General features: G+C 36.7%; 1 protein-coding gene across 20 annotated transcripts in view; it reads right to left on the bottom strand.

The window, feature by feature from the left end:
• Positions 1 to 15185, bottom strand: part of fryl (furry homolog, like) — a 154096-nt gene extending 138911 nt beyond the window's left edge. For all 20 annotated transcript variants that reach the window (XR_015517705.1, XR_015517704.1, XR_015517706.1 and 17 more), the window contains exons 1-2: positions 14918 to 15185; positions 1614 to 1689 (exon numbers count right to left, since the gene is read on the bottom strand). The gene's annotated coding sequence lies outside the window, so the exon portion shown is untranslated. The remainder of the gene's footprint in view (positions 1 to 1613; positions 1690 to 14917) is intronic.
• Between the last annotated feature and the right edge of the window lie 306 nt (positions 15186 to 15491).

Genomic DNA, 15491 nt, shown 5'->3' with positions numbered 1-15491 from the left:
GCGTAGGGCTAAGAGGAGAAGGGGTAAATACCCCTTCGAATGAAGTAAGGGGTTCCACAAATTAGTATTTTTTGTCATTATTAACAATTTTTAATATATTGATTTAAATATATTGATAACCGCGTTCATGTTTTACCATCATGCCTTAAAAAAAAACACTAAAATAAAAAACGCTTAATTTTGCAATCTATAATCCATAATCATAACTCCTGTATAGCAGTTCCACAACATTCTGTCACTTGATGACACTCGAATACCCTGTCAGTAATGTCTAGTGGCTGGGAATGAGCTTTTTACGGTGTCTGCTATACTGTTAATGTTGGTAATTTTTGTGTGTTTATATAGATGAACCACTGTGTAAATGCGCAGTGCAGTTACAAGCTTATTGCAACATTAGATCATTATGATAACATAATATAAACCTTCAGTGATTTCCTGAATATAAATACAAAAAACTAACACAACTGGAATAACTGCAGCAGTCACGATCATCTGATCTCATATGAGGCAAGAGATCGCGATGACATATGATGACGTGTGCAGGTGCTTTAGTACTGTCCCAATTCCTAGGGGGTAAATTTTGAAGCCCTTCCCCTTCACCGTCAATTTTAAGGGCCAAGGGAAAGGGGAAGGGGTAGAAGTACAAAAATAGAATTGGGCCATAGTCTTTTTGCAACAGTCCCCTACTGATCAAGACATGTTTTTAGTACACTAGGTCATATAAGATTAAAACATAAGCAACAAACATTAGCCTTTAGTCATGTCAACAAATCATTTTAACCATATTGGATGACTAGCTTACTTTGCATTGCAACATAAGGGATATTAGAACACTTTATAATTCTTAATTCGTAATAATTCTTTTGAATAAACCAAAATGTTGAATGGCACCAAATTCAAATTTAAATTCTTTCAATAGGTCTTTAGACAGGTTCTTTGACATTAAGCCGTTTATTAAAACTTATTAAAAGCCTGACTACACATTCCCTTGACATTAGGGAAGAAGAGCTTGATGTTAAAATGGTGGCAAGGGATCTCATTAACTCCAGTCCACAGTCATGGCTACCTGGAATCAAACCTACAGACCTTTATGCTTATGTGAACCTCAACCTCAAACCCCAGGCTAATACTAGCAGTTCTCGAGACAGTAAGACGGTGACTCATATATCTGACTAAAGATGACCACGGAACCACTGTGCTGTGGCTACTGTTCTTTGATTATTCAGACTTCCCAAAGGAATTTTCATCCTGCCCTTAACACAACAACGAGACCATCTGCGCAGACCGAGACGATTGTGTTTTTGATGAAGCAATCTGTAAAGCAGTATGATGTAACCGTCATCCTGCATTTATGAATTTACTCAACATGATCCTGCTAAAACCACTATTAGCAAAAACTCCCAGCATGCAACCATCCACAAATCACATTCCAATGACTGCTGTTGAATCATGTACTACTTTGTCAAGATGAGTTATGAGATCTTGATACGGATTCAGGTTTATTGCTATTTATAGCTTCAGTATTAATGTGAAAGAAAGTTTGTAGAAGCACAAACATGCAAAACATTGACCAATACACCTAAAACCAGAAAAAAGAGGTGTGGCAGACGTACCCGAGGGCCATAGAGCTTAGGGAGGAGGGGTTGTGTCAAACTGAGTGGTGGGCCAGCGAGGTCAGGTCACGTCAATCTGAGGAAAAAAGAAAAAAGGAACAAAGTCGCATGGGTTCATTAGGCAGCAAACGAGCAGGAAAATCATCCAACCGGCAACTCCAACAAATGTCAACACGGACATGCACTACATGACTAGTAGAAGTACAGCAATACAGGGCATGTGAATATGGAAATTTTGCAGCCATGCTACCTTCTCTCTCGCAGAGCTTGAGGGCGAATATGCCACCCAAACTAGGTCTGGTGGCATCTGACTGAACCTGAGCCAGAATTGCAAGACTCTTCCTAGGCGGTAAGCTACAGATTACCTTCCTCCACCCAGTCATTCTTTCATCCATCCATCCATCCAAACGGCGGTTACATAAACTGCCCTACACACAGAAAGGGCCATCAGAGCTAAAACAAAAACCATGCAGGCTGCCAAAGACGTATTTATAGGAGTGTTAAGTGTTAGGCAGACTACCTGTGTCTCATTAGCTATAATTACTACTTAGGGCCCCTGCGGTGCTCAATGACACTGCGGCTCAATCACATGGGCGGATAAATGCACATATATACACTACACATCAAAACGGCCAAACACTGACCACACAGCAAAACCAGGAGGAACAACTTGTGCCTTTTCTCTGTCTGTTTTAAAAGTGCTAATGAACCCAGATCATCACACACACACACACACACACACACACACACACACACACACACACACACACACACACACACACACACACACACACACACACACACACACACACACACACACACACACACACACACACACACACACACACACACACACACACACACACACACACACACATATAAACATGTAAAATTTGAGAGGTTGAGTACTTGTTTTATCCCAAGCAGTAGATAATTCATACACCATTTAATCATCAAGCTAATGAAATATGCTTCTTAATGTCACCTAATACTGTTACAGCTGAATATATTGGTGCAGTGGATATGTGGATTTCTATTCTGTTCTTATCGAGTCATGCATCAAACAGGACTGGGATCTCTTTTTAAGCAATATAGAATGTAGTACTAGGGATTGGTACCGAAACTCAGTACTTAGTTGGTATCGGTGCTAAATTATAAAAGATCGAAGTATTGATAAGCTCTGACATTAACGGTTCTGCTATCGGTACTGGAGACTTATTGCTGAATAAACATTACAGTAGCATAATTTAACTAACCAACCTTTTCTAATTTGCGACATTTGATATTCGTCTGCACAGTTGGCAATCTTCAATGAGAAATGCTTGTGTTTGCACAAAGAGTACAGCAACGAGCGCATCAAGTATAAAAGCCTTTAAAGTTCTCGGCTGTGCGCACTCTGGATGCTCGCGCCAAGCGCAGATAGCTTGCGACATAGACTCGCGCACAAAGAGCTAAGGTTGTGAAGTAGCAGAGAAAACCAAATAGGATTAATTTCCCCGAATGGACAGCGACAATGCCCGTAGCAACACATGCAATAAGTTGTTTTCTTGTATAAGAGGAAACGCAAGCAATCTGGCTAAGCATCTTTCAAAAGTGCATTAACTGCAGAAAGACAAATGAAACGTTTTCGACTGCCTAGCTAAAGGTACATCATCCACATTGTTATGCTAGCAGTCAATTAGATAAGGTCTCTCTAAATTAGTATAATATTATAATATTATATTTAATAAAAACACACACTGAAAAATGTTATCGTGAAAACAGTATTTTTTTCTACAGTAGCCTAAATAAATCGTAAACATGTTTAAAAAAAATGTTTAACTGTATTTTGCAACTCCAAGAGGATTTTTTTAACAGCAGGGAGCACAATAAACCAAGAAAGATCCCGGCTTCTGCCAGAAAAGGCAAACATGTTGATTTTTCTCCAGAATAGAGTCATTTCCCTTCAAACCATTGTACATTCATTTACAAGATTTTTTTTAAAAATTGTTTTACAATTATTGGTTTTGTTTTATTTAAAAACATAATAGGGATGCACTATTTATCAGAGGCCATATCGTTATCGGCTGATAAATGCTATTTTTTAGATTATCGTTATTGATCCGATGTCTAAATTTGGCCGATATCTTTAAGCCGATAAATTACGTAATTGTTGCCGCGCACGTGTGGGCGGAACATGTTCAGACTTGTTCATGGATCTCTCCACACACTGATTATTCCTTCAAAGTCCGTCATTTCTTCACGTGGTATTGCTGTGCGTTAATAACTCAGTAAGTAACCATGTTCCTTATCATTGTAGATGTGTTTGATTGAGTGCCATTGTGTATTTTGCTTCAAATCGCCTCAGGAAAAAATATTACATATGAAAGCCTTTTCTGCTCTGTCTCTTTGTTGTGTTAGAGATAGTAGGGAGATTTACTTATTACTCCAGGGCCGAATAATATTAGTTTCGGGGTGAACTCTTTTAGTTGCAGCCGGGGAATGAACGAGGACCCGTGTAACTTGGTCTCATTGCGAAAAAAAGCGCTCCTCTTTTCTGTCTCTCCCTCTTTGCTTCACACACACACACACACACACACACACACACACACACACACACACACACACACACACACACACACACACACACACACACACACACACACACACACACACACACACACACATACACATACACACACACCAAACTGACAGCACACGTGACGCACTAAACAAATTGACAGCACACGTGACGCACTAAACAAATTTTTTTAATCTAATATAATTGTTTGTTATTATCAACGCGTTGGTTCCCATGTGTTATTGATGTAAGATTGTATTCAGTTTGATCTGAATATTCATATGGATTATAACAAGCGCGAGTGAGAGCTTTCACCGCGCGCACGCACACACATAGATCTGACAGCCTTAACACACACACATAGATCTTGAGCCTTCACAGATCAACAGGGGATAGCCTAGGTGCACCGGTCACTGAATCCAGCAAACGGGCCACACGTTCTGCCTTTATATTCTGTTCTGTGTTTGTCATAAAGTCATCTGAGCTCAATAATCAGGTTTGTATCAAAATTCGAGGGCAAATCTGCACTCTCACAGCGGTTTATCATAAACTTTTCATCGATCATTTTCCCCGCAAGAACGAACACAGAAGCGTTGATGCTAAGTGTTCAAAATAATCTAAAACGCCAAATACGATGAATTTATGTCGCATTTTCTAAAATAATACATTCTGTATCTAGCTTTTCACTTGTACTGTGGCTCTGAACTGTCAAAACACCTTTAAAAAAGGCTTTTTCGGACAAGACATATTTGTACACATGTACATTACTGTAACACGTTTTATTCAAGAACATATGAGCTGGTTTTAGTCCTTAGCTCTTTCATTTTCATTTTGTTTAAAATATATTTAACTTGCTTGTTGATTAAATCCCATTTTGTTATTTAACCTTTTTTAATTTTATGCAACAGTCAATTTGCATGTTAATTTGCTATAAAGAAAAGGAAATAATGTATTTTTTGCATGCTGATTTGTGTGAAATCGTGAATATAGGTCTATAATCACCTTTTTTGTTTTGAGTATGGGCTATTCAGTTCAAAAGAGCGAGGTTTCAGCTTTTATGAAGTTTGCTGTATAAAAATAAAACATTTTGAATTATTTATAATTATCGGCCTATATATATCAGCTATCGGCCTCTTAGTCTGAAGAATTATCGTTTATCGGTATCGGCCAAAAAATCCATATCGGTGCATCCCTAAAACATAATGAAACAAAATGTTGCTGATTCGGTTCAATTTTTTCTTTTTCTTTTTTGTACCAATAAAAAGTACCAATAAGAGAACCTTTAAAGAACCGATAAGAGGTATCGACCAAAGGAGTAATGCCTTTAAAACCTTAATGATACCCATCCCTATTCAGTACACTCGGGTGTTTATATTAGCTATTTATTTTCATATAGCACTCCTCTATATGATGGTCAGAGAATGCAGGCTGCAGCAGTAAATGTCAGCCGGTTACAATGACACACACAAACATAACCAATCTTCCCCTTCTTAGGCCACACGCAAACTACGAATAGTTAATCTAACTTCCTGTTACACCAGAGCAGCCACAAAAAAAGAACTAGACTCTCACCAAAGCTTTACCGTCATAAAAAAATTCTCACACTTTACTGTGTACACACACACACCATTACAAAATGCTTCATGTATGAGAATTTATTTGTGTACACTTCCGAATTTCACGTCAATCACTTACCTTTACAATTCTGAGACACGAATTTGAATGTTGAGACATAAATGATAACAAACCCAACATAACACACAGACATAAAGAGCTACTTTCCCAGGACAAGGAGGGGCTTGTTATCTTTGGCAAGGCTGAGGACCAGCCTGAAGCCAAGCAGTAACAGAGGAAAGACAGACTGTCCAGAGCAAAGTTAAACTGAAGAACACACACATACACACACCAAAGAGCAACAGTGTAGAAAAACCTAAAAAAGTGTACTCATCCACTTGTGAGTTCTTAAAATACTTGACTGCTAAACTACAGGCATGCACACAACCTAAATGGCACTCGAATTCCTTGTTTTGGCGCTGTTTATTTCATTAGCATCTTTGTGTTATTGTATTGTTGTGTACCTTTTTTTAAAAGTATGATTTTCTCTTTATTTACAATTGACAGTGTCCTTTTTTAACTGAAAATATCATTTACTGAGCCTAACTGACCTTAAAACCACGATACAAACTGAACCATCAGTAATCTGTACCATCACACCCCTGGATAGGGTCCAAGACTAGGGGAGGTAAATCTATGTTGCAATGACCTGATGACTGCATGCGAAACAATAAAGACTAGAGTCCCATTGACTGAGCTGGACAGCAGATTACTCCCTAGGGGAGGGGAAATCTCTCTGCTGAACTCACGTCCATACATGCACAAGAATGGGGAAGAGAAGGGTCTGACAAATGAAAACAGGTCTATCAGTTTCCAACAGGGTGACCAATCAGGAAGTGTTAAGACATACATTGGCAAGAGTTACAAAATGGGATATCACTCAGACAGCTTCATCACATTCTGAATGTAAGCAGTGGTTTAATTTAAACACATTTTATTTCACATTTGATTTTATTATTCCAATTTTTATATTATTAAAATAAAATGTCTATATTTTGTTATTCTACATTTCAATCTGCATTTATTCTAAAATTACATAGATAAACAGTATATAAAAAGTATATTACTTTTTTATGTGATAAATTTCATTACTTTACCCAGTTCTAGTGATGATCATTTCGGTTAAATTTTGCCAACTGACAACTGAACTGAATATTAACTGTTAACAGATTAACATTAAATTATTATTCAATTAAAAAAATTTATTTATTTGTCAATTTTGTGTCAGATTTAACATTGCATTTTTAAATACTGATTTAAATTAACATGCAAAGAGCAGCATACAGAACATATTACCAACAGAACATCTTTACACACATAAATTGTCCTGTCTTAATAGGGGTGTCACAATTTCGATTTTTTATCGAAATCGATCGAAATTAATGCTCAACTTCGATTATCGAATCAAAAAATAGAATCGTCGATGCTGCCACGCCCTCATGTCACGTTAGCTTGGCTTGCCAAGCGAGAAAAAAACATGCTTGTTGAAGTGCTTGTTAAACTGCAGACGCAGGAGACCCGTCGACAGAGCTTAAATCCTCTCCTCTTTCAATGAAGTCGCCGATGTGGACGTATTTTGGATTTCCAGTTATGTTGACAACGTTCGTGTTGTCGACAAAAAAAAACACAGTTTGCAAGCTCTGCTATGTATGTATTACGGTAGGGATGATAGACGATGGGCGCATCGCGATCCTCCGCCCCGCACCAGTTGCAAATCCGCTCACAAAAAATACACACTCAGGCCCTGTTTACACTAATATGTCTTTGTTTTTAGATGGCATTTTAGAACAACAACGATCCACATCCACACTGGCGTATAGCATTTCTGAGCAGCCCTCCTTCCACACTACAGCTGAAAACGCACATCACGTGACCACGCACACTCATTCACACACAGACACAGACGCACACACATTGTCATGCGCTTGAGACAGCGGGTCAAGGCAGTCAGCGAGTCAGTAGACTGCTTCAATCTTTTACTTTCACACAAGTACTTGGTTTCTGTTGGTTGTGCACCTTTTTTACCGACGCCATTATAACGACACAGATCACTGCCTATTCACGAGTCCCGCAGAAAAAAGTGATTGACAGGTTGTAATTATGTGTGTAACTTACCTTTATTCATTTACAGTATGATTTGTTTATAAGTAAAACAAAGACCATGCAAGTCAGGTAGTTTAAACGGTAGGCTACTAATAATTAATTTGTTATTAATTAATTAATTATTTATAATCGAAAATTGAATTGTGACTTTAGAATCGAAAATGTAATCGAATCAAGGATTTGGAGGATCGTGACACCCTTATGTCTTAAACATTTTTCACTTAAATGACGAATGTACAATACAAAACAAATAAACTGACTAAATCCATTTTAAAGACCAGCATAGGCACAAAATATGCATTTAATTAATGCCAGCTGTAATTCTTAAATCACAAACCTCTGTCAACATTTTTTATAGTAATTTAATAAAAGTCATTAATTTAAAGATTATGTCTTGAGAATCGGATCTTGTGTGCTTTCATTTCCTCCGTCTCATCTCACTATGTGTGCTTATTGAAAGACAAAGACAAGGAGCATATTTTGACTTTTTTGTAAAGTATAGGCTACTATAGCATATACAAATTTGGTTGTTTTCATATGATATTGCATTAATTTGCATACGTGTTTTATGTTGGTGCAGAGTTAAGCAAAAATCAAGAAAATCGTTGGATTTGTTTGATTCGTAGATTAGGCTATGTAGGCTATTTCCAAAAAAACCTCAAGAATTGTGTTAGTTCAGTTCAATTTAAATAAGTAGTTTAAACAATCAGTAAAAATCCTTTTTTGAATATAAATAGAATGTTAACAGGCCAGAGGCAAAGACAGAAGGACAGCTAATTGGCCAATTTGCTTGTTAAAAATTATTGGCAATAAATTGGTATTTTTGGGTAATAAAAAAAAAAAAGTTTAGTGCATCATACAATCTATGATAATATACTATGACGTGCAGATCATGATTGCTAAGTTTATGGAACTTTATAAGCTAGATCTAAATGCACCACCCATTTGACCAGCATAACATGAAGAATGTGCAAGCATTGCTGTCAGAATGAGCTCATGCTGCAAAGACTGTAACATCGCTCAAAATGTTAAACCTTATCAGAGGAACAATGAAGAAGAAAAAACTATTTTACAAAAAAAGGTTTAAGATGCAATTCTCTACCAACTCAAAAACATATCGGAGATAAGAATGAGCTCATACATGACAACAATCATTTTCTTCCTTACGGAAACCTTAATGACAATGCAATTAAGCTCGAGAACATAAAACACTAAACTCATGTCTCCCATCAACAGATAAGAACCCTTTATAGACCAACGTTCAGCTATACATACGCAAACAAGCGTAAAGCCACTCTTAAACAAGAAATAAACTGGCCAACTAGGTCATTGCTCTGACCTTTGACCCTGAAACTCTCTCTATACCAAGATTAAAGTTTTCCTTTCTCTTATAGTTAGACCATGGCTATGGTTTTGCTTTCTGTTGTGCAAGACTGTTTATAGATTAACAACACAAAAACAAAAATCGGTTTGAGTGGCAGACAGATTATAGGTTGGCAGCAGCTTCTGACTACATTAGGGAGAGCAACAGCCTTGTCTGCTTTTATCTGCCCTCTGTAAATCTCTCTCCCTCTCATATGCTGATATTAGTAAGAGTAATCCCTTGTCCTTGTCTTAACTATGGAGAGAGCACCAGACGGCAGAGATCATGCAAGCATGCATGAGATCAGAACATGAGCCACAGGGATGAATTTTGGGGGAAGAGGAAGATGATTGGTCAGGGTCGGACAGAACCAGCAGCCTGGGCATTAATAATGCACTTTGTTCCCTGTGTGTGCTGATAGAGTTTCCCCTACTGCAGTACTTCACACCTGCATCCAATGCAAACTTCAGCATATGTACGACAAGGCTTAAAGAGACAGTTCACCCAAAAATTTAAACTCTGACATCATTTACTTACACTTTACTTGTTCAAAACCTATTTTAGTTACTTTCTTTCGAAAGAAGATATTTAGAAGAATACTGGTATGTGACACCCATTGACTTCCATTTCTTACAGAATTTAATGGGTGGCAACAACCTGAATTTTTTCAAAATATCTTCTTTTGTTTTCAACAGACGAAATAAATAACAACAATAAACGCCATAACAAAAGCCATAAAACTAGCTATTTATAATAATAATAATAATAATAATAATGATAATATACAATATTTTTGCACAAAATACATTTTGTAAAGTAAAAAAAATCAATAAAACAATTGGTGTATAAGTAAATGTTTCAGTATTTAACCGAGAAATAAAACGGTCCTAGTAAAATTATTAAATTAACTGTTCTGCATGCCTGACATTAATTGCATTATATACTTAGCTTTGCAATGTAAGTCAGCACTTTAACTTTTTAAATTGTAAAATACAGTTGACCAAATGCTACAAACAATTTAACTGAGAACGCTTGCACGCAACTACATAATCACATGGTAAAGTGCAAGTTCACATAACAGCTGTCATACTCAGCAGCTTATGCATCCAAACATGAATTCCAGGGATTCATCCCTAAGAGGTTTGTTTTTATTTGTTTCACAATGGCTATCATGTAGTTAGTCCCTGATATAAATGGGTCTTGTATCTAGAAGAATGCAGTGTTAATTTTCTTGGCAATCTCAGTGAAACAGCTGATGGCAGATCACTGGTGTCACAACGGCACAGTAGGCGTATGGAAAATATGGTCATGACAGTCATCCGCAACGTTCTGTGGACCACCGAATACACAACTCTTGTGTCAGTTCGCTTAGCAAATGCAATTACGCAACATCCCTGAAGGGCACAAGAGGCCAGAGGCAAAATGATGTATGATTGTTTCATTTCTTCAGGGAAAAAAAAGGACCATTAAAATGCTCCTATCGTTAGTTGTAAAAAATCCAGTTCTGTAAGGCCGAGTTCCAAAATGCCCACATGTGCATTAATTTACCACCTACACTAGACTGTCTGGCCCCGTTCGTAAAAGACCCTTTTATACTGCCTCAAACAACCAATGACTCAAAAAAAGTCAAAAGAATGCATTGTTTTTTGATTCATGCTTTCATTACAAGTTACAGGGGAAGAAAAAAAAAGCAGAAGAAGTGATGGATGCATTTAACAAGCCAAGCAAATACATAAACAATGGCTGTAATGTAAACTACCGTACAAGTTATCTAATTGCAGCTGTTATTATTATTATCTAATGTAATAAACGAGAAGAGAGTGTGTTAAGAGGATGTGCAACGCTGCAACCTCAGGCACATTTAGATTTAAATTAGGAGAGTCGCTGCAAACTAATTCATCTTTCCCCTCCATCCTAAATGACAAAATGATCCCACAGGATTACAAACATATTGCACTGTATCTCTTTCATTTATGTGAGACTAATTAGCAAGGGGCATTAGTTCCAGCAAAGAGACAATTACTGAGAACATCTCTTAAACACGGTAATTTACTAGGTTATCAATGCTAATAGCACTGTATACTGTCACTAGGATGCTAGTTAAAAATTTAATAGAATTAAATATTCAAGCAGCTCACTGTGTAAATTGTTGTAAGGGGTATACTCATATATCAAGCAGGGTAGCATATTGATTAGATCTGGATAATTAAGATCTGTAATTCTGTCCTTTATAGAATTATTATTAGAATCACACTACATTACACAAGATTTCTTCTCTCTTATAACCCTATTTAAACTCCCTATCAGAAATATAGAAGTCTGCTCAGAATTATACTGTGGCCATACTGATCTCAAATCATGCATTTCCAGCATGTAGAATGAATAGAAATCCTGTTGGGTTGGGGAAACAAACTGGCACAAAATCTGTAGACGGTCATGTGGAACAAATCTATATGATCAGAATGCAGCTCATGCCTAAAATGTCAATTTCACACCATCACCTCATCTTTTTTCTGCACATCTTCTGTAAACTGCAGTCTACAAATCTACTTCTTGCTGGTCATTCACCATGTTAGTTGACTGGAAAGACATATTTAGCCATGAGAGATTCTGCAAGACTTCCTGTGTTCACATTCAGGTTGCTTCAACTTGCTTGTGCATTTAATCTGTTAAGGGGGTTGCTGTTAAGTAAAAAAAGCTCAGCCCTGAACCGCAACTGTAAAAACTTCACAGGTATCACACACCGGACACATCAAATACAGTTCAACACAGCAGTCTTGCAGAGTGACGTCCTGAGCCATTGTTAGACCCCATGGACAGACGTTGAGTGGCGCCACCGTTGTGGATATTCTCACAAAAAAAAAAAAAAAAAACAATGTGTTGAAAATTTAGAGACACGACAGCACTGCATGACCCCCTTTAGAACACGGTTTGCATTTTTGGAACAATCATTCATTCATTTTCTTGTTGACCCTTTTTTCATTTTTGGAACAATATAGGAATAAACTGTTAAATCAATAAATTATTTATTACCATAATATTTAAAAATATTGTACTGTGAGCTAGCTATTACACAACACTGAAATTAAAAAGAAAAACTATCACTGATTCCTGCAAATGAATTTGTTTCCGACTCTTCACATTACATTTTGATATTAAGCATAGGCCAGTATATGCTTCTGACAGTTTGATAACCTTGGATACAAATATCACGGTTTCACGATATTGTGATTACTGCTCTAAAATATATGAGCAATTGCGTGCAAATGTCAACCTTGCCATGAAAAGTTTTCATCAAAATACAGAAACCAAGTGGCTACAACTGGAACCCCCTACAAAATCTGAATGGTTGGATATCATATCAAATGTTCAAAATATGGAGAGGATGACTTTTTCTTTAAAACTACAAATGGACATATACCTGCAATATTGGGAGAAATGGATTGTACTTATGCCTTTACAGAGTGTAATCTGATTTATATATGTATTTGTTCATGTGACCTGTAAGGAAATATGTGACCTGTCAACCATTCATTTAAGTTCTGGTGTTTTACTGTATTATTTACTTAATTTTATTATTTTTTTAACTTACTTTTTGTATCCCCCCCCCCCTGTTTTCTTTTTTTTTTTTCTCTCCTTAAAAGAAATAAAAATAAAGTATAAAAAAAAAACAAAGAAAGCGTTTCTGGGTTTTTTGTGTAAGCAAGTATTTTACAGTACTTTAGAAATACTCAAAAATGCATCTGGCAAATTTTTCAAACTATTATATTTAATTTACCAAAGTCACATAAGTGGCAATTTCATATCTGTCACATCCATAATGTACAGACGTCACATCCATTAACAACACATTTTCCTTATAAATGTGAAAATGTAAAATAAAATAAAATCAATAATTTTTGTTTTATAGAGAGCCAACTCATATCCTTTTGATTATCACCTTTTTTTGTCACATCCATAACTCATGTTTATTTCCTTCATATAAAGTACAAAACATGTTGACAGACTGATATAACTGTCTCATAACTCTGTGATCAGTTGTTCTGGAAAATATAAACAAAAGTTTCAATATAATGTTAACACACTTTCTATGCGAATTTATGTTTTGAGTTTTTACTGCAAATGTCACATCCATAACGCTGGAATTGCTCGTATTCTTTTTTAACATTTGGGTAAAAAAATAATAAAAAACTTTTATCCCATTGAACAAAAATCATTTTAGTTTTTTTATTTAGGAGCAGTAAACATGTCAGGCTAAATAATTTAAATTAATGATTGACTTCTGCTGTCTTCATTAGTTTCAAAAACACTTATTTTTTTCAACACATTTAAAAAACACATTCAAAAAAATCTTACATATACCTTAGGAATGGTATAACAGAAAATTTTAGAGGTTTTAAAACCTTGATTTTTCCAAACCACAGTAAACCTTGAAACCGATTCCACAGTATGGAAACAAAACTGTTTAATCTATTATCATAAGATTTTACAGCAGGCCAGCTTTTACACAATACTGACAAGAAATAAAAAGAAAAACTATCACTCAATACTTCTTATTGATTTGTTTCTGATTCTTCACTTAAAATTACATTTACACAAGTCTTTCAGATATTGTTTACTTGTGTTATTGCATGCACTGCATTTAAAATATATTTACTAAATTTAAAAGCAAAAATTTCAAGAATGTAACACCTATGCTAAAACAATCCCATGCAGCAGTCTTCCCCCCTGAACACCACTACTGTTCACAAGAGAAACACTACTGTCTTGACACTCAAAGCGGTAAGCAGGAAGAGTTTACACTTCAAGATCAGGAGTGTGAACTCTTCTCTGCTCCCTGCTGAATAGGCAGCCCTCTCTCACCAAATGCTGAGACTCTCGAGTTGTTAACATCATTTATGACTCATGCACATGTTTGCATAGGACACCAATTAACATCAGTGAGCCTTTCATCTGACAGATTTTATTAGATGGACAAGATAAGTTTGTCTAAAATGAAACAAAGCCATGTCTGCAGATTAATAACTCAACACTAACGGCTGCTCTGGTTTTACTGCATTTGTTTACATTTTCTCTTAAGGAAATAAAAGAGAAAGTAAACTAACAGATTGATAATCTGGTGGTTTCAAACAAGAGGAGAGTTGTTAATGAACACGACTTGGTGGCTTTTAAACCCAGCCTAGTTACATCCTGTAACTAAAACCGCAGATCTTTACTATATGACTTATTCCTCCACTAAACATGTAACTATAACTCTATTCTAAAGAGTTTTCATAACGTCACATGCTTGCAAAAACACGGCTTCTCTCTATTTTCTGACAGGTTAAATGCAGTTTTGGCTCGCAAAAACTTACACTATGGTTTGTGCATTTAAACTATTGTTTCGTGTGGCCTATTTAACTCACGAATGGCACTAATGATGTCTAGAAAGGCTGTCTAAGTAGACTGCTAACTATGTTTCGTGACACAACCACTGACTGTACTCATCTTCGCTTCAAATGCAGGTCAACATAACATAACTTGTCTACCAACTGATAATATCCTGCGAGGGGAAGTGCATGTGATACGACAACCGATGAGAGTTAAACAATAAGTTTTATCTCCCTGCCCAACGTTAGACGTCGGATATTTGAGGTTAGTCAAACAGAATTCGGCCTTTCTTACCTTTTTTAGAGCAGCTGCGCTTTTCCTCGTCAGTTAGCCTGCTCACGCTAGCGCTGAAAACCCGATGTCTCTTCTCTCCAAAAGATGGCGAGACCAACTCCAGCTTTACAAAAACAACATTTTACATCCGTTGACCTCTAGTGTTCGATCTTGAAGCTGATCTTCTCGGTCTTTTTTCGCAAAACACCTAAAAACTCGACGAATGACAACGTGCCCACCTCCCTGTCCATCAGATTGGAGCAGCGCTGGCTAACGGCTTTGACAATCCGCTCTTCTGATAGGGGAGTTGCGGTGTCAAGATTGCGGATCCAAGCCCCGCCCCTCGCATTCACACGCTTAACAAACGGACCGTTGTATTGGCGGATTGGGACGTCAATCAACGCACACTACTGCTGGATAGGTTGAAGGACAAAACTCCCTCGGTTTCTCATACGCGTTCGTAAGCAGCATAGACCTGATAAAATCAATCTTTTTTTAGTTCAGACCCGTTTACTGTTCGTTGTTTATGAGATTAGTTATTCTCTGTAAAGTCGGTCGATAGAAGTAATTAAATGCTATTGACATACAAATGAAA

Source organism: Danio rerio, chromosome 20, assembly GCF_052040795.2.
Source record: "Danio rerio strain M-AB ecotype USA chromosome 20, GRCz13ab, whole genome shotgun sequence".
Taxonomy (NCBI): domain Eukaryota; kingdom Metazoa; phylum Chordata; class Actinopteri; order Cypriniformes; family Danionidae; genus Danio; species Danio rerio.
Note: the sequence above shows the minus strand (reverse complement) of the source record. Positions and strands in the feature narration are given on the sequence as shown.